Genomic DNA, 22538 nt, shown 5'->3' on the forward strand with positions numbered 1-22538 from the left:
AATTTTAAACTGTGTCTTCATGATGACTGAGGTCTTCACTTTACATGATACTGGATTATGTTTGTAATATATTTCAGAATCCTTCACAATGAGAAATAGTACAGGATGGCTATTGTTTATCCCAATCTTGATGGCTGTAAAATTATAAAAACAAAAACAAACAAATGAACAAACAAAAAACAAAACCAAAACCCAAACCATAATCTGGTTTTGCTGGAGTATTTTATTGAAATAAAAAGTATAATGTTAAAAAAAAAAAAAATCAAGAAGCTCTTTCTTGACTGTACCATATTTGGTTTTTGTACAATCCCCTTTAACGATTTTTCACTGACTATAATCTACTTACTAAACAAAAACAAACAAACAACAAATAAACAAAAAAAACAACCAAAACAACAACAAAAAAACAAACCCACACAATAATGACACAAAGAAAACTGACTAACCAAAAACAACAAAAAAAAACACTCTCAGAAAATTCAGCACCTCAGCATATGCACATACAAAGATTGTTCTAAACCTGTCATTTTCGCTGTAAATTGACATAGATTCTGCTCTTGATGTGTCGAGGATTTTGATTGCAGGGTGGGTGACAATAAAACTGTGGAAAATGTATCGTTAACCTCCTCTCCCCCCTGCTTCCTCCCTGGGGCCCTCCCCTCTCCCCTCTTCCCACTAAGGACAGGTGATTGGGAGGGAAAGAAGGACAGAGAGAAGAGAGTTGGAAAAATTAAAAATGTTTTACTAATGCTACTAATAAGAATAGAGAAAATAAATATAAAATATACAAAACCAATCTTGAAAGTCTCAGTAACTACAGAGCCAGCACCCAAAGTCCTGGACTGGACTCTGTAGCCAACTGGAGCTGGATTCAGTCTCTCACTAGGCCTCAGTGAGCAGGGACAACTAGCATTACTCTCCTAATGTCAGCCATAAGCAAAAAGGGACAAGATCCTCATGATCTCCCACTTTTATTTGAAGTATTCACGTGAATGGGATGTTATACTCTGTTGGTCAGTTTCTTGGTCGCCTGTTTCTCGTTGCCCCTCTTCCGAGAGCTGCATCCATTGAATGTGAATGACAAGGGGACTGGTTAGTTGTGTGAGATGATAGAAAAGTGTCAAAGAAGAAGATTTTTGAAGGAAGATTCAAGACAAAAGAACAAACTAGCAGCAGAATTTCCCCGAGGATATATCATAGGCAGGGAGAAGGAGGATACCAGGCAGACTAGATGGTGAGAGCTAAGGAAGTATAACAGAGTCTTGTTGGCACAAAAAATTCCAACAGGGATGAAACCCTTCAGTCAGCACCCTGAGAGAAAGTGAATGGGAAGAGGACCCCCAGAAGCTGTAATCAAAGGGATAATCTTCAAACCAAGACATAAATGACACAGTATAATTCAAACAAGAGAAGCTTTCTAGACAAAGTGGATTGCGAAAGATAAATATCAAGAGTATGTGTCTATGTCTGGAGAACCAGCTCCTGGAGTTTAAAACAAAGAGCTGATTAGCAACCCTTGTAGGGATAATGTCGTTGACAAATCTGTTTCAGGCTGGAGTGAATAGTACAGAAGATCAAAGACAGTGAAAATCACATCTCCAAAACATAACATGCCCTGTAAGAAAGAATATTTGTAGCTAAAAAATCTACTGACTAGGCTGATGAAAAAATCAATAGAGCAGGTAGTCATTTCACGATGAGAAGTTGCAACTCCTCTGACTTTAATGCCTGTATTTAGCAAGAAGAGTTCTCTTGAGTACAAAGAAAAAAACAGAAGTCTCACCAGTAGGTTTTATTCTAAAAAAGTCTTGCAGTCACAATGGGGATATTATGAATAGATTTGCCCAAATTATTTTAATAACAGATTATGAGGAGGTCCTTGTAACAGTGGGCAACAGTAAGAAAAGAAAAGAAAAGGTAATTGAAATAAACCATGTGAATAGAGACAGCTAGCTGGTTCTCAGTCAAATGTAGTCAGACTCTGAAAGAGAACTTTATGTAGGACAATAATCTCATGAGATCTGTGCCACAAGAGATCCAGTTGTACAGTGGATCAGAATTCAGGTACTGTTTTCTGCTTGATAATATTTGTGTTGTGTAGACTTCGGGAATTATTTAATTTGTTTTACTTTTTAATTTATCTTACTTCATTTTCCACATACTTAAGCTTGCCCAATTATACTACAAATGGTTTGGGGCAGGGACTCTCTTTTATCATATGTTTGTACAGGTCCTAATCAAATGGGTTCCCAGTATCTCTCTGAGTTTCTGGATGCTACTTTGTCATCAGTAACCATTACAAAAACTACTGCTAAGATTCTGACATTATAAAAGGTGAATGTGAATTCTGATTCAACGCCAGCCTCAAAGATCTAACTGCTATTCACTGTGGATATTTTCCTGCCATTTTAGCTGTTCTTTACTATGAGTAGAAACTTCAAATAGAAACAGATTCAAAATAAATGTTAGAATAATTAATAGCTTTTTTCTTCTATCCTTAAGGAGTTTTAAGAAAAAAAAGAATAGTGATACATATGTGTATAGATAATGCATTGCTATTAAGCTCCTATGGGTCTCTGTTCAGTTTTCAGACAGAAAGACAGAAACTTAACTAAGTAGTTCTTTCTCCCTTCTTCCCCCTTGTACTATCTGTAAGAAAAATTAAGTGTGATCCCAAACCACTTGGCAAATAGAGCCTTAGATGTCTGTTTTATTAGTGTGTTGCATTATTATTAGCAACTAGGTCCTTGCATATAGACTGAGTGTACATAACAAGTGTATCTCTATATAGTTCAGTAAAACCATATTTTTATGGTTACAGTGCACAATAATAACTGCCTGCCCTCAGACTTTTTATGCTTCTTCCACTGTCCTAGGGGCAGTAATAATGCTTTTTGGATCCAGTCTTCGGAGCAGTGTGTTGTGGGATTAAATTGGTTTGGGTTATTGTTTTTCAGTGATTAAAGCACTTGGTCCATGTAGTTAAACTGATGTCTTTTATTGTCTTTCACCTTAACACAGAATGGTGACAAGTGTCTACCTATGTTAACCTGAGGGTGTTTTTTTGTTTTGTTTTGCTTTGTTTGTTTGTTTGTTCTTTTCTCTTCTGAAAAGTATATTTGACAAAACTTTCAGCTTCTGGCATAAAAAAAAATAAATTTGTTAGCTTGGTTTAGATAGAACGAATCAATCTGGAAAAAGGAAGGATATAAAGGAGGAAATATTTCCTGTTGTCATTCTCAAAGCTAAAACACTGACTTTTCATTTCAAACACTGTTTTTACTCTTAAATTAGCCCAACACATAAATGAAAACAGTCAGTGAAATAAAAATCTAAAAATGAAAAAAAAGCATTCTAGAGAAAACATTTTTAATATAACTAAACTCAGAAAATCATGCCATACTTAACAAAAACCTACTATTATTCACACACCACAGTGATAATAACTATATACCAGATATTTGTTTATGATTAATTCAGATTTTAGATAATAGCTCTGTAACTCATAAATTATACAGATGATGTTAAAAAAAAAAAAAAGGACAACTTTAACCAAGGTATTCTGTAATCCCTCTGTAGACCAGTACAAACTTGCCGTGTGAGGACACAGCAATGCATTCAGATATTCGCAATTTCAGAAGCTCATGTATTGGGGAGTGCATGCCTATATGTGTTTCATACCGTGTGGGTATTTATTTTCCTTTCCAGCGGGAATGCGGAGCCCGTGGCGTGGGGGTGAGGTGGTGTGTGTGAGATTGCTCACCGTGGCAGCCAAGAAGCAAGTGGTGGCCACCACCCTCCCTCCGCAGCGGGAAGAGGGACGCTGATGATCCTGGCTGAGCCCGAAGCGGTGGGGCGAAGCCGGGGCCGTGGCCTTGGGGCCGGGGCTCTGAGTCCCCCTAGCCCCGCGGAGTCGTCCCCGCACACGAGGTGGCCTGGCGGGCCGTTACCTGGCAACAGTCGCCAGGCGGCCGTTGGGCCGGCAAGGTGGAACCATTACATGATTCGTTTACACGTATATAACAACCCAACCTAGAACGGCTGCTAACTGAGGAGGAGGGACTGGGAGAGGAGTGTTTCCAGTGGCACTGTTTTTTCACCTGATCCCCATCCACCTGCTGAGGTACTGAGGTTTCTTGTTCACACATGAGAAAAGAGATGCCTCTCATTCCATCATCTGCTGCAAGCCATTGAAGTAGTGTCTAGATAATAAAACTGGTGGATCATTCTTGACAAGAACCTGCAGACTGATTGCTAATTCAATGCTTAGATATTATTCACACTTTTTTAGCCATAGTTGCAGCATAATGATACATCTCCATTGCTGTCTTGTTGCTGGATGCAAAGAAGCCAGAAGAAAATGCATAAATGAATAACATTTATAGAGGACAGTATCATGCAGAGTATTGAAGCACAACATAAATATGGGCTGATAGGAGAGCTGACTAAATGAAAGCTCATAATCCTACACTATACCAAAACTGTCTAAACCCACATTTTATTTAGCTTCTATGTATTTTCTTCATTATTAAGAAACAGGAAGTAGAAATCCTTCTCTGATGTATACCCTTTTAATTATTACAACATCTCTGCTCTGTTTATAATTTAGTTTGGAAGATCATCTGTTCTTTTTAAGCATGTATAGCCTGAAAAAAAGTGTGACTAAATGAAGATCTTCCATTTAAAAGCCTCAAAAAACAGGTACAGATGAAACAGCCACTTAAAAAGCCTCAAGAAACAGGTACAGATATGACATCTAAATGGCTATATCTGTAGCATTTCCAGTTAAAACACTTCTCCTATAACACACAAAAGAGTTAAACAGATTTATCTGGTCCAATATTCTTAAAGAAATCTTCTTTACAGTATTGTCTTAAAATAAAAATGCTTTAATTTTCTTGAGGCAGTTTTGTGATTTCTGATTAAATTCTGATTAAATTATTGCTATTTAAATTATGCAATTGCAATTGGTACATTTATGTAAGAGATTAAAAAAGAATCAGTAACTGAGCACTGTGAAAGGAACAATCAGTTATCAACAGTGAGTTTCTGTGTCTGTGTATAGCATTTTGGCCAAAAAGCTAAGAAATAATAATAATAATAATAAACCACAAACAAAAAGCCTTAGAATTTCCACAAACTGTAGTTGATTATACACTAGTTCAATATCAATAGCTTCCAGCTAAGAAAACTGTATTTAAATTCATTTAATTAAATGGCTTTATGTGTTTCAAGCAAGGCAATTTTTTTCACTTGATTTTATGTCTGTCAGAAAGTAGGTTAAATTCAGTGTTCTGTATTATAAGCTGATAAACTGAATATTGACTCATACTGAATATTAACCAGCATATGAGAATATCGGCTTAACATATTGCTAACATATATAGCTAGTAGTAAGAAAACTGTTTAACTGTTTTAACAGCTTGCCTTATATTCTGTAGAGGTGGAACACCTTAGCAAACCTGTAGTATAAATTGCTTTCTCCAAGGGTTGCCAAATGTTTCTGTGTGGCCATTTAATCTGATTTGACTAATGCATGCCAATCCGAATCTATAAATGTGCTTGTAGAGATAGTGAGGTTGACCTCATGTCCTGACTCCAAACCTGTATAAAACTCAGCATGAAAAGAGCATGCTGCAGCCAATCAATGGTGCCTTAGCTACAGTTGTACAGACTGTGAGACTTTTATCTTCCCAAGGTTTAATAGAACAAGCCACATTAAAAAAAAAAAAAAAACAAAAAAAACCAAAAAAAACCCAAACAAACAAACAAACAAAAAAACAAACAAAAAAACCCCAACAAAAAACAACAAACAAACAAAAACCAAACCAAACCAAACCAACCAAGCAACCAACCAACCAAACAAAAATGCTTCACAGAATTGCCTCTGGTCCTGTCAGTGGGCACCGCTAAAAGAGACTGGCTCTGTCCTCTATGCGTTCTCCGTTCAGGTATTTATATACATTGATAAGATTCCCCTGAGCCTGCTCCAGGCTAAACAGTCCCGTCCCTCTTGGCCTTTCTTCATCTCTGAGGTCCTCCACTTCCTTCTTTATGAGTGTAGCACTTAGTTGAACTCTCTCTGGTATGCCCATGTCTTTTTTGTACTGAGGAGCCCAAAACTGGACACGGTACTGCAAATGTGGCCTCACCAGTGCTAAATAAAGGCAAAGGACCTCCTCCTTCAATCTACGGTGAATACTTTGCCTAACATAGCCCAGGACACCAGTCACTTTCTTTGCAGCAAAGGCACATTGCTGGCTCATGTTCAATGTGGTGTCCACCAAAGTTCTCAGGTCCCTTTCTACCGAGCTGGGTAGCCCCCAAGCATATATTTGTGTAAGGTATTGTTCTTACCCAGGTGGAACAACACCTCTCCTTTTGAGGTTCCTCTCAGCCCATTTCTTCAGCCTTTCAAAGTCCCTCTTGATGGCAGCACAACCCTCAGTGGATCAGCTACTCTTCTCAGTTTGTGTGACTGGAAAACTTGCTGAGGGTGAACTGTGCCCTGTCATCCAGATAATTATTGAAGATTTTAAACAGAACTGGACCCAGAGGTGGTTTCTGTTATACCACTAGTCACCGATCTCCAACTAGACTTTTCTTTTTTACTGCTCTTTTTTGCCAAGCAGAACCTTTCTTTTGCCCCTTGAAGCGTCTTATAGATTTATTAGCTGCTTCTGGCAGAATAAAATTTGATTTACGTTTAAGAACATAGAAAGGAATATAATAAAAACATGTCAAATAATTATGAAAACAATGTATACCACCTTCTTGTGGTACAATGTAGTAAGCAATGATGCATGTCAGTGACAAGAAGTAATTGGCTTAGTGTCACAGTGCCAGACCCAAGGTTATTGTCACTCTTTTCTGTACCTATGGACAGCTTGCATCTCTGAATTCGCATGACTTTCACATGGTGTTTGGTCTGGGCCTCAGGTCTCTATCTTTAATGTTTCTTTTGCTCTGGAATTATGTGATTCTTTTGTTCTTGTCTTAGATTCTCAACTATAGCTATCTAAAGTAAAGGCAGTCATAGCCACCCACCAAAGAAGGTGCTGCTGATTTAGAAAATTAACTTATCATTTAAGAAGATAATCTTTAAAAAACAATGATGCAAACAACAAGATAACTAACTCATCTCTCAAGTTTACTATTCCAAGGCTCTCAAAACGCCCAACGTTCATATTTCTTCTTCAGAACCCTAGGCAATCCATCCTGTTGTGGTAAACAGCACTGTGCTACCTGGATTTTAATCCATTTGGATACTTTTGACTGGCAGCCTAATAGGCAAGGATGTGAAGATATTACTTCTATGTAAATATAAATATGAAAGTGCCCTCTTCTTTGAATTACAAAAGCTAGTGATAAGCAAGTGGCAGTGAAGGGTCAAGACAACTTTTCCTGAATGGCAAAAGGCAAAAGGCAAGTGGGAAGTTGATACAATGCATTTTGTGTTTTTGTAAATTGAATATTCACATAAGACTATTCAAGAGGAGTGACTTCAGAGAGAGAACTAAGTCATTACAAATGACACAAACAAACAAACAAAACCAGAAAAAAATGCTTTTTACAGTAATTTGGGAAATGAAAATGTACTTAGACTAGAGGATGGAAAGGTTAAAGGAAAGTACCTAGAACTTCCATTAGGAACAGGAATTTTGCTTATATGTTGCTGGGTTTCCTCTCTGCCCCCACCACATTGCATTTTTATATCAAAATTATTTTGTATTATTCCAATTATCAGATGTTATTTAACAGAAATGGATGTTCGTGACATGAATTTGATAAAAAATAAGTAATTAAAGTTAAAAAAAATCCATGTGTTGATGTGTAAAATACAAAGGGCAACTTCTTATACATATACTATTTCCATTATAGATTATTTGTCTAAAAGGAAATTATGACTTTTTTTTTTTCCCTACAGCATTTCACAAAAGCAAATGTGTTTATTTTTCTATCACATAAACAACTTACCATGAAAAAATTCAGAGTTTAAAAGTGAATTGTTTCTCAGGAATATATAAGGGAGCACAGAGACACCACTTCTTATCCTCTTGAAGCAGAAACTGTAAATTATATTTTAACAAGTCAGATACAGGCATTATAAATTTGTATAAAAAACCTTAATAATGAAAAAGAAAAGAAAAGAAAAATCTGATAATATTTAGTGTGGAAAGAGTGCTAGTTAATACTGAAGTAAATTCAGATTTGTTGTGGTCATTTATGGAAAAACTATTGCATGACTTGTACTGTATGTACAAATTTGAGATTATTAAATAATAGAGTAATAATAATTATTGAAATAATGCTCTCTGGAGATTGAGGATACCAAAGTCTAATATGAAGTCTTTAATAAAGTAAAGAGCTGTCTGTCACACTGAAAAGGGTATGGTGTGTGCTTGGAAACCATTTACAAATAAAATTTGCACCCTGAAGTCACTGACACGGGATGTCACAGAGAGTACATTTCTTCAGGTATGTGTCAGGGTGCAGCAAGGGGTAGCTGCTCCCTAAGGGACTCGGAACTGTGAGCCAAGGGTGACCCCAGACCTGGCAGTGCTCTCACCAGTGACACCATGCCTCAAGTTCTTTCCATGGTGGACAGAGCTGGGTGCTATAACAGGATCTATTGGCAGTCCTGGGCAGGCAAGTGACAAACTGAGGTGAGAATCCATCTAGCAGCAGAAGAGGACAGGAACAGGCTGGAGACATGGCTACTAGTGTGAGCCTGAGGTCCATGCTGGGGACAGGGTTGGGGACGGGCACTGCCATAGGGCAGGGAACTGAGGGGCCCAGACTGAGGTGACATGGGGCTCCTGGGTCCATGTGCAGGGGTAGGAGGAGTTCCCAGGGAAGGCTGGGCAGAGCCAGCAAGGGCTGATTAGTGCCCTTAGACCCCTGACCATGTGTGACTGTGTTTTCCTATGGCAAACAGCTAATGGCAATAACATTTTAAGAAGTTACTTATCACCTGAATTAATCAGTAAATGTATTATTAACCAAGGAAAACGACTGGTGGTGGTTAAACTCCTCAGAACTGTCTTACTCATTCTAGGGTTGTTTTGTTTTTGTTTTTGTTTTTTTTTTTTTACAACTTGTTTCTATTTTAAGACTGCTGAAATATAAAAGGGACTAAGAAATTAATCAGGCAACAATACTAACAACAACTTCGAAGAAAACACAGAACTCATGCCCACAGTCATGAAGTACTAAAAAGTAGCTTCACAGATGTCATGCAGATACCTAAGTCAGTATGACACATATGTATCTTGACTGTTTAGAAAATTTAAGAGAAATAGGTAACAGGCTTACTTTCCACCAGTCAGAATGAAGCTATTCCTCAAACTCAGATAGTACAAAGGTGCCGAGCGCAGAAATGCCCATGTCCCTGATGATTTTGTGGTTTACTACCTTTTACCGTTACATTTAGAGAATTTTCAAATTGATGTTCTCCAAAACCCTTCTGTCTGTACAAACTGATTCAGACTTTTCAATCCATTAAGGTCTATTTTTCAATATTGCAGGTCTAAAAATCAGGTCTCTCTCATCAGTGTAAATATCTTTACAGGATAGTTAGCAATGTAGAAGCATTGTAGGGTTTCTTTCAAGCTTGCTGCTAATATAACAAAAGTGTGTTTGACAAAGATAAACTAGAATGGTCTATCTAGTCCCCAGCTATGAAGAAAGAGCTTATGGAGGCTTGTAGATACTCTGACTTGCCCCAGAAAAACTAAACTGCATTGGCCTCCCTAGACTGGGAGGCACAACCTGGCTTAAAGTAGAGGGAATTATAAAGGCTCTGTGTTCATTAAGAAATCTGGAGTGGTTTTAGCTATTAAAGGAAATAATATTTTCTTTCATAATTCTGTCCTCATTTTGCAAACTTGTTGAGGTATGGATGTAATGGAGTGACAAGTTGATATGGGAATGCATGAAAACAGTTTCACAGAGTTATAATGATTTCAGAACATTGACTGACTTTTTTTGCTATTTTATTTTAATGCCTTATCACTAGTAACCAGCATACTGTTACTACTTATGGAGATAATCTCTACATCATATGGAAGGACACTGAAGATCCTGACTGATAGTCAAACATGTCTTATGGTACTCATTACTCTGCAGTAGTAAAATCATCAGCCAGCAATCAAAAAAGAGAAATGATCACATCAAGCATAAAGTATCCCAGGGAGATAATTAATGTCACAATAATTACATAGTTCACAGTGGAGGATATGTGGTTATTAGCAGTTCTAGAGAAGCTAATTAGGCAAGTCAAAATTCTTTTTAAACCTGTTTAATCAAGAGAAAAGGTGTTCCCTTGGCTCGGAGCAACTAACTAACATACAAGGATTGAAAATTCATGGGTACATCAAAAAGAAAGGAAAGCTGATAATTGCACTGTACAGAGCTGAGCTACCTACAATTTTTAAAATTGCTGGTTAATGGAAATAGGATCCATCAAATTATTCTCTTCAGCAAAACACAGCAAAGCAAGAATCCTGTTTATTAAGCCTCAGAGCTTTGTTACATAGTGTGTACACATTTTTTTTATAATGATTGGCTACATTGTGCTTTTCCATCATATCAGCAAAGTTATTTTGAGGCAACATCTCTGCCTTACCTGATCCACTCAGAGAAAACAAAATACAGGACAAGAATGAAGAGGAAAAAGGCACTTAAACTCCTACTAGTCACCAGAACCAAATTCAAAAAGAATCATGTTGAAGCAAACAAAATCTTCTGAAATGTTTGCAGAGTGACATGTAGTGTCATGTTCTACCCACCTCCCACCCCCATCGGACACACTGGTGGTTTGCTGCATGGACCAGAAGAACACTGACTGGCTCATTGATATCTGCCTGAAAGCCAGCATTGACTGTGCTTCATTATGATTCAGGAGATGTAATGGACTAACGGGATTTTACTTTTTCCCAGTCTCCTAGCATATACAGGGATAGTGCCTCTGGAGACAGTATGGTTTTCAGCTATCTTACTCTGTTTATTGTGAAACCATAATCTGTCTGGAATCATAATTTTGTTTCCTTTTTAAAAGTGGGCAGTAGTTGTTCACTGTTAGATTCCATTTGAATAACCTTGTGATCATAATGCTGTACTATAAAATAAATCCAGTATTTTGAGAAATGATATTCTAGAATGCAATAAGATAGCACTCGTATTTTTTTAATATTCTGCTCTCATGTCAACCAGTGTCTCATTATAACAGTGATAATACTTCAGTTACGAAATTCATCAGAAAATCTTTGCAGTTCTAACGTCCTCAAAGTGGACATTGTGAGTTCTGTCTTTACTGAATCTCAAAACACTACAAATGAAAACTTGTCACTGCTGAAGAATAGACACTAAAAGAGCTTAAGAATATCTTTAAGATTCTGCACTTTTTCAATTGAAGAATCATATAAAATGAAATTTAACCAATACATTATACATAACTTCAAGAATATGTCTTCTTACATATAGTTGAAAATGCATGAAACTGTTGGAATACTACACAGAGTTAATAAATTTTCCTATGCTTAGCAATAAAGAAAAATGATAAATCAGAAAGATGAGTTTGAAACTAGGTAGGCTTTTGTGTATAGGTGAAATAAGAATAGTGGGTGTGGAGCAATGATGAAATTCAAAATGACATGAAGTTTTAAAGATGTTACTAGGCAGTGGGTGAATGTTTTTATCTATAAACAAAGGTCAGACACAGAAGGAATATATGACAGAACTTTCTGTGCTGCACACATGCCACATGTACGTGCAATAGAGTTGTATCAGTAATTAACAGGGATGCTTATATTATTAAGCTACACTAAAACAATACCTATTCACCAAGGTATCTACAGTGGACTCATGTTATCTGACTTCAAGTATCTAAAACCTAATGGTCTTGTCTAATCCAGTTTTTCAGGTTCTCTCTAAAATCAGTGGAGAAAGGACAATGACTATCATAGGTTTATATTCTCCTTTTGAAATCTATCTACCTCTCCATTGACCACAGAGGGAGCTAAAAGCTCGGCCAAGTGGCTTAAGTTAAGTGACATGTAACCTACTCAAATAAAAAAAAATGAAATGAGAAAATGCTTTAAAAATTAAAATAAAAAGAAGAAAACAAAGAGAAACAATATGGTGATACTCCGATCTACATAATAAATAATGGAAGAAAATATTATGCAGACTAATATAATTTAAAAAACCTTACAGTTATTTTAGCATGATATTTTTTTCAGTGAATATTCAAACCAAGTGTTTCAGAAATGTCTAAATACATATGCCTGTGTGTGGTTTCAGATATTATACTTCCAGTGCATTCATACATGTCTGAAAATGTGTTTTATGCCGTACATTTTTGTACTGGTACTCAACTAATCCTCTCAAATATGTGACCCTGTTTCCTTTCTTTTTGTCTCTGTTCTACAAGGACTTGATCCAGTCCACTGATGTTAAAAGGAATTTTTCCATTTACTCCAAAACAATTTGGTTCAATGCCATACATCTCATCTTTCTTAGAAAAATGAATTTGCATCACCAAAAATTTTCAAAAATGTCATTATATACTCAGTTCAACAAATATCAAAATGAACCTTCTGCTATGTATCTCAGAGGCATATTATAATAAAATTTGTATTTTAAAGTCATTGATGAACAGGTTAATGATGAAATAGTTCCTGTAGTGTAAAGACCAAGAGACAAAATAACTAATATTCAGTTAATCAGTATACTTAGCCATTTTAGATGCTTATACTACATGTCATTTAGGAGTTTGTTTCTATAATTAGTTATCAATAAATACTGCTAATGCAACTTACAGTAGGCACCAAAATTAGATTTGCCTGAAAACGAAAAAGCTACTCATCTATTTCTTTGTACTATAAATATATGTGTCACCATAAAATGTTAGCAAAAAAAGTTCCTGTAGTTTTGTCTCATTGTTTTGAAAGATACATTTACAATTCTTATAAATAATGAAAATAGCATTTTCTATCAGTCAAATATATTATAAGCATGTAAATTGATAATGATGAGCTTGAGCAGAATTACTCTGAGCAGCCTGATATTTCCTTAGATTGAGATTTCAAAGATTTTTCACTATGATTCATAACAAAAGCTAGAAAAATTGAAAATAAGTTATATTTAAGGCATATTGCAAAACAATGAAAATATATTTGTGCATTTTTTTCTGGTGGACTTTTTTGTCTTTGCTTTTTGCTTTTTTGTTGTTTTATTTTTTGTTTTGGTAAATGAAATGTAACAACTGATTGCTGCATTCTTCAGAAGCCATCAGCAGTTAAAGACAGGCGTGTATGTTCTTGTTTAGGCAAGAAAGTCTCCCCCTGTAGAACAAGGGAACCTTGACATCCTGAGAGCTCTTTCTTAGTATGGAATACTTAAAACTTTTCCATTCTTTGCAAACAGCCTGAAAGTCTGGACTCACCAGATCTTAGACGTCAATAGGAAGGCCTCTCAAGAGTTAGAAATACTGAAAACTTATATTACTCTCAGTCTTACAATAATTAGTACTAAGTTTCAAGAAAATAAGCCCAAATGACAACAACAACAACAAAAAAACCAACAACTAACCAACCAACCAAAAAAAAAAACAAATGATGAAATAGTACTTTCTTATAGGAAAGAGTCTTATAAGAAAGTCCATAATCAGCTTATTTATTTTAAGGTTGGAAAGCATTTTAATAACTTATTGAATTTGTAGGCTAAAAAGACTAAGGACTTAAAGTTGGATTAGGGATTATGGTGTGTTAAACAGTAGGTGACCATTTTTAGCCATAAGTGCACAGGATTTAGGATGTGTTGCCATCATGAAATAAAATGTCAAAGGGCTTAAAGGGTTTAAAAAATCTTGAGTGCAACTTGGAAGATTAGAAATGTTACTTTATTTCTGCTTGATAGAATTGCGTAAAATTCAGTAGTCATCCCAAAATTATTTTGAAAATTGAAGACATTTTGGATATTTAAAAACAACTTTGATTTTATTCCTTTTAGAAAAGGTAATTTAAAATACTAAAATAACAGAACAATATTGAAGTCTTAACATTTCAATAACTACTTTAGGAGTTGCATTTATTCATGTCATTTTTTTCATATAACAAATGATCTTTAAAGTTAAAATCAATAAGATATTTAATAAGAGCTTCTTATTATGTTCTTAAATCATAAATAAATTTCACACTGGGAGCTTATATGGCCATTTCAGACCAAAGTAGATTCCAAAGAGGCCAATGTTTATCCACAGTTGATGGATTGATGTTATTTGAAATTTTTAGCTTTACAATACATTTTGATAGTGAAATGATTTTCTGCCTCTGTTATTTCCTCCTGATCTTACCATATGTCCACAAAAAACCAAATGTATTATTTCTGCGTATTTATGAAAGAAATAGGATATTCTCAAAAATCCTGAAGACTGTATGCAATGAGAATTATTTTGATTATTCTTGAACCAACAATCTGAACTTTAATGATATTTCACTGTGGATTGTTGTTTAAAGGTCTGTGTAATTCTATTTTAATTAAATATGTTGATTACAGTTAATTAATGCATTTATAATGGTTTTATTTAATTAATATCTTTATAATTAGAATAATTTGAGGGTGAAGATACAGCAATACGCATCATTTACCCCATTCTTTATAACCAAAGAAATTTACCATCCGTTTCACATACTTTCTTACCTTTTTTCTATATAGACCAGGAGTGTTTCCAGATGCTTGTTATTTATCAGTTTTTTAAACAACAGAGAACAAGAGCAAACAATACATTGAGAAGAAAAAACCAAACCAAACCAAACCAAAAAACGTTGAACTGGAGAAGACAGCAAATTTTCTACTTTATTTCTCAAACATTTTCTAGTAAATGCTACTCCTGATGTGCTTGGGAAAAATCTCAACAAAAAAATAACACATATGATTCTAAAAGAATCTCTCCTATCCCTGTATCGATGGGTAACAATGTATAATAAGTGAACGGTATTACAGAAGTCTGTCAAAAGCTTCCACAAACGTTATTGCAGTTTAACTGGATGAACTCTTGGAAAGCGGAATGAATAACAGAGACGATGAGACCTGTTTTGAATGGAGTATGTGGCATGCTTACTGTCTTGATACCTATTTTATTTTGGTCTCTGGATGGCATCCAGAGGAAAGAAAAAAATCCCTTTCCTTGCAGCGGAAAACCTGTGGCCCACAGACACAAATCTCTTTGCATTTGTCAATACAGCATATCTTTCATTTGCAAATAAATTCCTAAGCTAAGAGCTACCAGGCAAAGCAGATGGGAGTTTCTCATCAAAGGAACATACAGTCAACCTCAAGCAAATAATTTTACGATGTGAAACACAGGAGAGACAGAAGACAAACACACACAAAAGATTCAGGCATTCCATGAATAGAGTGAGGTATGGCTTAGACTGTTAGAAATGTTGAACGTATTTGAGTAGAGTAAAAACTGAAAAATGAAATTAAAATAATGATTACCAAAACAAAACAACCAAACAACAACAAGAAAAAAACAAAACAAACAAAATCACCAAAAAACCTAACACAAAACAAAACAAAAACACAGAATGAAGAAGGTAAAAAAAAAAAGACAGAATGAAGGAACCATGAGCAAAGTAGTAGACTAACTAAAGGTGCTCTTAAAGAGATGACTGAAGTTACATTTTTGAAAGGGAAGGGGACAATGATATTCCTAAAGCATAAGGCTAGTCTGTGACCTATTAGCTGTTAGATGGAAGAAAACCAGCATACTATCTTTCTACTGAAAACATTTTCATACTTGAAGAACACCACTTCCAAGTACAATGCCTGCTAGGAATAAGCTCTCAAGTTGTTCTAAGTATAAAGAACAGCTTAAATATGTGGTTGATATTTCATTAAGCTTTAACAGTGCACGTTTTATTACTACTAATGAGGGTTCTCAAGATGAAAGATGCTGAGAGGGCGTGAGAGTAAGCTCATGGACAAGGCTTTCAGATGGGACATAGAAGATCCATGGTCAATATCTAAGTGCCACATACTCCCTCTAGGTCTGCTAACGTTCTTTGCCTCTGGAATACAAAGGTAAGAATAAGCATATAGGTCCAGGATATTATAATGATAGATGTAATTATGTTTATAAGACTTTAATATAGTGTGTTTGAACCTGTAAGAGTAAGAAGACATAGGTTTTATATTTGTGTAATGTGAAGGGATTGAGTTGCAAGCATCTTGACTGTTTCTGTGAGATCACCTCAATTTCTGCCTTATCTCTCTCTTTACCTTCTTTCCTTCCTTCATATTACTTCTATATTATAAAAATATCCATGAGTGTTTTCAAATTTAGGAAAGACAACTTTGTAGAAGTTACAGGAACTAGTCCTCACCCTGAACTGTAATTCAGAAAATCCTGACAATTTGGGTAACTTCTGGTTCAAGATTATTAAAATCTTTCTCATGGTATATGCAATCAAACTTTGCAATATTTTCTTCAGGAATTTATGGAATCCCTTTTCTTGGAGTTTCTGAAAGATAGGGTGAAGAGCTTTCTATCAGTATATATCAGTGTATTCAATTTAACCTTTAGCTTGGACTAGATGGTTTTTCAGGATTATCTGACAGGTCTGGGGTATTGTTTATTTGCTTGTTTGATATCTAGTATAGAGGTCAAAAATTAATTGAAGTAAATAGAGATAATGAAGTTCTGGCAAAAAAAATGTTTCTCATTGTTTTTGTGGGCATATTTGCAGATACGGTTGTATTGCATTGTAGATACAGTTTTATTTACCATTGACCAAAAGGAGAAGATTCTGCAGACCTTTTAAAATAATCTATGATAGCATAAGAGAAAGTGATATAGCAGAAACAGTGGCAAGCAAAGATAATTTGATAATATTTTCCAGTGGCAGTTAATAGCTGAAAGTGTTTGTAAGAAAAAAAAAAAACAAAAAAAAGCCCATTTATGCTTATAGTTACTATAACTTCTTCACAAATCTAATCAAAGAAGAGTAAAGGACTACAAAATGCTACTCTAACCATGGAACATAGAAAATAATGCACTTGCTAAAAATAATTAGATGAATGATACAAATATCAGATTAGTTTTACCAAATTTTCTCATGCAATAACAGCAACAATGTTTTTTCAGATGTGAATCTTTTGAAGCGTCCAAAGAGTACACAAAGTCCTATGACAGAGAACAAAGAAACCTCCACTGGGAAAGTGGAAGGGCGGTATCTCACTTCAATTCACTTAGAAAGAAATTATTACAAGAGGAATATGGTTTCAGTAAATCAGAGAATTCTCCTTTCAGTTTTCTGATTATTTTAGTTACTGTTTGGGGACTGCATCAGAATTAGAAAACAGAAGACGCATGAGCTGATGGAACACAAATTTATAAAGTTAAGTTCGATACATATATACGAAGACAAGACAAAGAACAATTCCGTCTTAATATTGAACAAAAATACAATCACAGACAAATAACTTTGAGAAAGATAAATAGATTAATAAGAAATTGATCTTGTCCGCTCTTTGGAAATTCTCTTCAGAAGAGGAGAGGGGAAACATCAAAAGCTGAACAACCTGATGTGTGTCCTTCTACAGTTCAGTGGAGAAGTCGTGGCCTCCTACTAATTATTCAGTGGGGAATAATGTAGAATACTTGGCTATTAAAATTGAACATTTTGTGGGATGAAGATCAAATACTGTGTACTTTTAAGATATTGCCTATTATAAACAAATGCACTGAATTTTTCAACAAGTCATTAATTCAGTAAATGAATGCTTTCATATATTATACTTTAGAGGCTTTATAATCTCTTTAAGGATCATAAAAAGGTGAGATTCAATAAGTCATATGTATGCAGCAACGATGTACTGAAGATCCCAGAGGCAAAAAAGATCAAAATGGAAACCCAAGTCCGTGTTTTTAAAAAGAGTTTAAATTAAGTTATGTTCTAATGTAGTAAACTTCATTATAATCCTCAGAGTATAACCCAGCTGACCAAAAAATTTAGGTTCTTGAACTAAATTATTTCTGAATACAAACAAATGTATTAAAGAGCTGGGCAGGAATTCACCCTAATTTATTAATCTCATTGATTTTACATCAAATTAATGATTTATTAATTCCTATCAAGTATAAGAAAAAAAAAATCTTCAGAGCTTCTATAATAGCTATACTAGTGAAATATAATATAAAGAGTTTTTAATAAACAAATCCATTTTCTAATATATACTTTATCAAAGCAGCAGGAAAAATGAATATGGATTTTTTTTTTTAATAGTATTAGCTATAAGAGTATAGCTACCATTTTTTTTTTTGCTTTAGCTCTGCCTAGAATTAGCTACAGCAAGAGCTGTTGTTAATCAGTCAACAATTTCCTTTAGACATCTAAAAATGTATCTATGTTTTGTCACTTTTTATACTTATATACTAAAATAGTCTTCTTAAGTTGCCTGGAATGTTTTTAATTATTATTAGTGAAAAAAAATATATGTTTTGAGAAATTACCAAATGTACTTGACATCTTAGATTCTAGTCTCTTCTCTTCCTTTCCCTTCCCCTCTTTTTCTACAACACTGTCCTGAGTTGAGAAATTGCAGATTTTGTTAGGTTCAGTAATTTATTTCTGACTGGTCAGTACTCACCATGAATCATTATCTGTGCTTGGTAACCTATATTCAAGATATTGATGACCATAGCTAGTTCAGAGCGAGTGAGAGTGCATCCTCACATATCACAGAAAGCATCAGCAAACAGTGAACTTGGTTAACTTCCAAAAGAGACAGCAGTTTGGTGTCTGTGTTTTTGGTTTGGTTTGGTTTAGTTTGGGGTGGGGTTGTGTTTTTTTGTTTGTTCGTTTGTTGCCTGTTTGTTTGCTTTGTTTGTTTTTGTGTTGTTTTGGGCTTTTTTTTTTTTTGCTATTCAATGTGATAACTTCCTTCAGAAACAATCTTCACAAGTCAAGCTAAGTTAGTCTAAACAAGGTACTGTAGATATCCTGTCCAGACAGTAAAGAGATCTTTGACATCAAGAACTATGAAACATGTATTATAAAGTAAAAAAGACTTTTAAAATCAAAACTAAAAGGGAGAAGAGCTTTTCATCATTCGCTATTACTTTTAATATTTTTTTTATAGCAGTTTTCTGATAGTTTACTTAAAGAATGCAAACTAATCCACCTGTCCCATTACAACAGTACTTTTTTATCATACTTAATTTTGACTTTGATAAATGCAATATTGACTCATTCCTGTAGGAGCAACTGTCCTTTGGAAGACTGAAAGTGTCAGGTACAATGCAGTTATTCATGAGGAGGGTGTCATGGTCATCCCTGATGGGCCAAGAGTACTGTGGAATTTAGATTTATTGCAGGTATTTCCAAAAGATCTCTGAAATTCTTGTTTGTCCTAAACTTTAGAAACAGAATTATGAAAAGTTATTAAATATTCTTTCATCTAGGATATGGAAGCATTCCTGACTCCTCTGAGTGATGGCAGTTGACCTACAGCACTATAGTGGAAGAACAGGACACTAACACTTGTAGAAGATTATGTGATTGTCATCTAATGAACTGCCTTATTTTTAAGTAGGTTTGGGTTTTGTTACATTCTGTTTGGTTTTTTTTAGCTTATATTTTGATAGAAATAGGACAGAGAGATTAGTCTATTACTGTTTCCATTCCTTTGTCATGATTACATGAACAATTTCATTGAAGACATGGATTAGTCAAGAATTTTGAATTGGTGTCCTTTGTAATGCTCAAGAATATCCAGAATACTGCTGCACAATTTATTCTTGTAGCTTGTTCCATTTTGACATCAGCCTTTATCTTCTCTGTTTTTATTCCTTTTCTTCTGTGCCATAAAACATAAGCTAGTAGTCTTTATTGTCTCTGAACATGATGCCAACCAAAAAATTGTGACTACTGCTTAACACACTGACAATATTAGCTCATATTTTCCTTTAACTCTCTGTCTGTTTGTTTATATCCTGCTAGTTGTCTTTTGCCCTGTACTTAATTTGAAAGCCCTTTGGAGCCATTTGGGGATGAGTAAAGTTTGTCCATGAGCATTACAGCAATTAAATGAATAATTATTAATATTTATACCTAGAAACAAATAGCATGAGACTATGAGAGAAGCTTTTAGAACTTCTAATACTGCTGATAAAACAATATTGATTGCATAAAAACTGTGAAGACCGTACAGATTTTATAGAAATGTACATTAAACCAAAAATTAATTCCAGTCCTCTTTCCCCTTTTCTGGACTTATGTCAGCAGTAGTGTTATAAGTAAAAAAAATAATCTCGAAAGTAAAGCACTTAAGCATGTGTTAAACTTCAGGTTCCTGATAAAAATTGTGCTTACATAATTGTTTAACTAAGTATGTGCTTAAGCAGGTTCCCTGTGCAACTGTGAGATATAACCACAGTGAGAAGTATTCAAGCACACAAAAGTACACACAAGCACAGTAATTTGGAGTTTTTCATTAAAACTAATATCTAAACGTCCTCTGTGTCAATATATTTATTAATATATATATACATATATATATAATTAAAATACATCAAAACTACATGTGGATTTTCATAGTCACGTGGTTGAAATTTACAGATCTGTGTAGGTAAAATTGTGTTCCAAAACTGCTGAGGCTACTTTTTAACATCTTTCAAGACCTTTGTGAGTCTGGCCTCAGAGAGGTAATAATCTTTACAATGAAAATATGCAGTCTTAGCATATTTAATGAAAAATGTTTGCTCATCTGAAAGTCATATTTTACATGTTTTGCATCTGAAACTGGATACAGCCCTTTTTCTATTTGTGACTTCTTTATAAGAATAATTAGCATTACAAAGGAAAGAACTATTCAGTCATCAATCTGTTCCTCATAAATGTTTTAATTTCATAAGGATAATTGTTCCCCTCTGAAAAGAATTCTTCAATGATACTTCAGTTAAGTCAAATACTGTAACTATAATAGGGAAAGTTCAATTTTTTCACAAGAAGACTGAATTGCAATTTAGACTTCATTGATTATAATGTGTTATCTGGAAAGTTTGTGCTGTGAAACACAAGAGCATACCAGTATTAATCTTTTGTACTTGTTTCCATGGTTGACACAATATCATTGTGGTTTAAAAAGCTGTGCTCGATATTTCTTTAATAGGTCTTTAAAAAAATCACAGAATCACAATGTTAGGGATTGGAAGGGACCTCAAAAAATCATCTAGTACAATCCCTAAAATGCTTGAAGATTCGACATAGATTTGACATTATATATTTTCTTATCTTCCCAAAACTCATACACTGGTGAAAATGTAGTTTAATGACAATACAGAGCTGATTGAGTTTGTTTTTTTAATATTTGGGTAGAGCAAAAGACAGAGTAAGAATATTTTCATACTTTCTAGTCAATGAACTGGACATTAAAAAAAACAACCTAACAAACAAAAAAACACCCCAAAAACCCCACAAAAACCCAGAGATTATTTTTAACACCCACTGAAGACAATGAGGGATAAGACTGCTCAAACCTATAGGAAGAAACAACAATTATCAGCTGGATTTTCTATTTTCATCCCTTTCTTTTTATTCTTTCCCAAATTACTGCTCAATGAATACCTTATCTTCTTTTGGGGTTTCTTAGCTCACATCTCCACAAATAATTAGAATAAAATATCTTCTACTTCTTCAGAATAATGTAGTTCAAGCAGACCTTCATTAAAAATAACTACATTCTGATTAAAAAAACTAAAAAAGTATTCATTTCTAATTCTTATACATGCAGAAAATAATTACTCCCTGCATTTATAGAAGGTTCAAATTTCATATAAGCCTTGGGTGAATTGTTTGAAATATTTTTCTCTCTGTTCTACTCTATTTCTTTAGACTATTGCTTCACTTAATGTAGTATTTTTAATATAGTTCATGGTATTTATAGCCATTTTTTTCTTGATAGAAAAAAAATAAATTCATGTAACTAGACATTTGCAGTGGGTGTATAAGCTTTATGAGGAAGTGCATGGGTTTCAGACACTTTCTCTTTGCTGATTATATGATGTTGTGCTATGTTTGTTCTGTTTACAGGACAGGAATAATGAAAGAAAACAGCAGTTATTTCCAGCTTTATTAAAAAAAATGATTTGTGTGTGTGTTTGTGTGTAAGAGGGAAGAGAGTGGATTCATGTAATCTTCATTGGCATTTGATAATATAGAATTGTTGAGAACATTGTAATTCATTTTCCTCTCCTGATTCTATTAATTTCTTTTTTATATTGAAAATTTACACATTAGTTACTAAGATGATGAGATTGCAGTGTGTAAAGGGAGAATGCAGGTTCTGTAGAGTGCTCGTGTGGGGAAAAAAAAAAAAAAAAGAGGGTATTTTATGATGGAGTTTTATTGTTCCAAAGCCTAGCACAATTGAACTGCACTGAATACATTTTAAAGATACCATACTTCCTGACAAGAAGGAAAAATGTGAACAATAATGGTAGTTTTTTGAAAAGCATAACTGAAAAATCT

The sequence above is a fragment of the Patagioenas fasciata genome, chromosome 2 (assembly GCF_037038585.1).
Source record: "Patagioenas fasciata isolate bPatFas1 chromosome 2, bPatFas1.hap1, whole genome shotgun sequence".
In the NCBI taxonomy this organism is placed as follows: Eukaryota; Metazoa; Chordata; class Aves; order Columbiformes; family Columbidae; genus Patagioenas; species Patagioenas fasciata.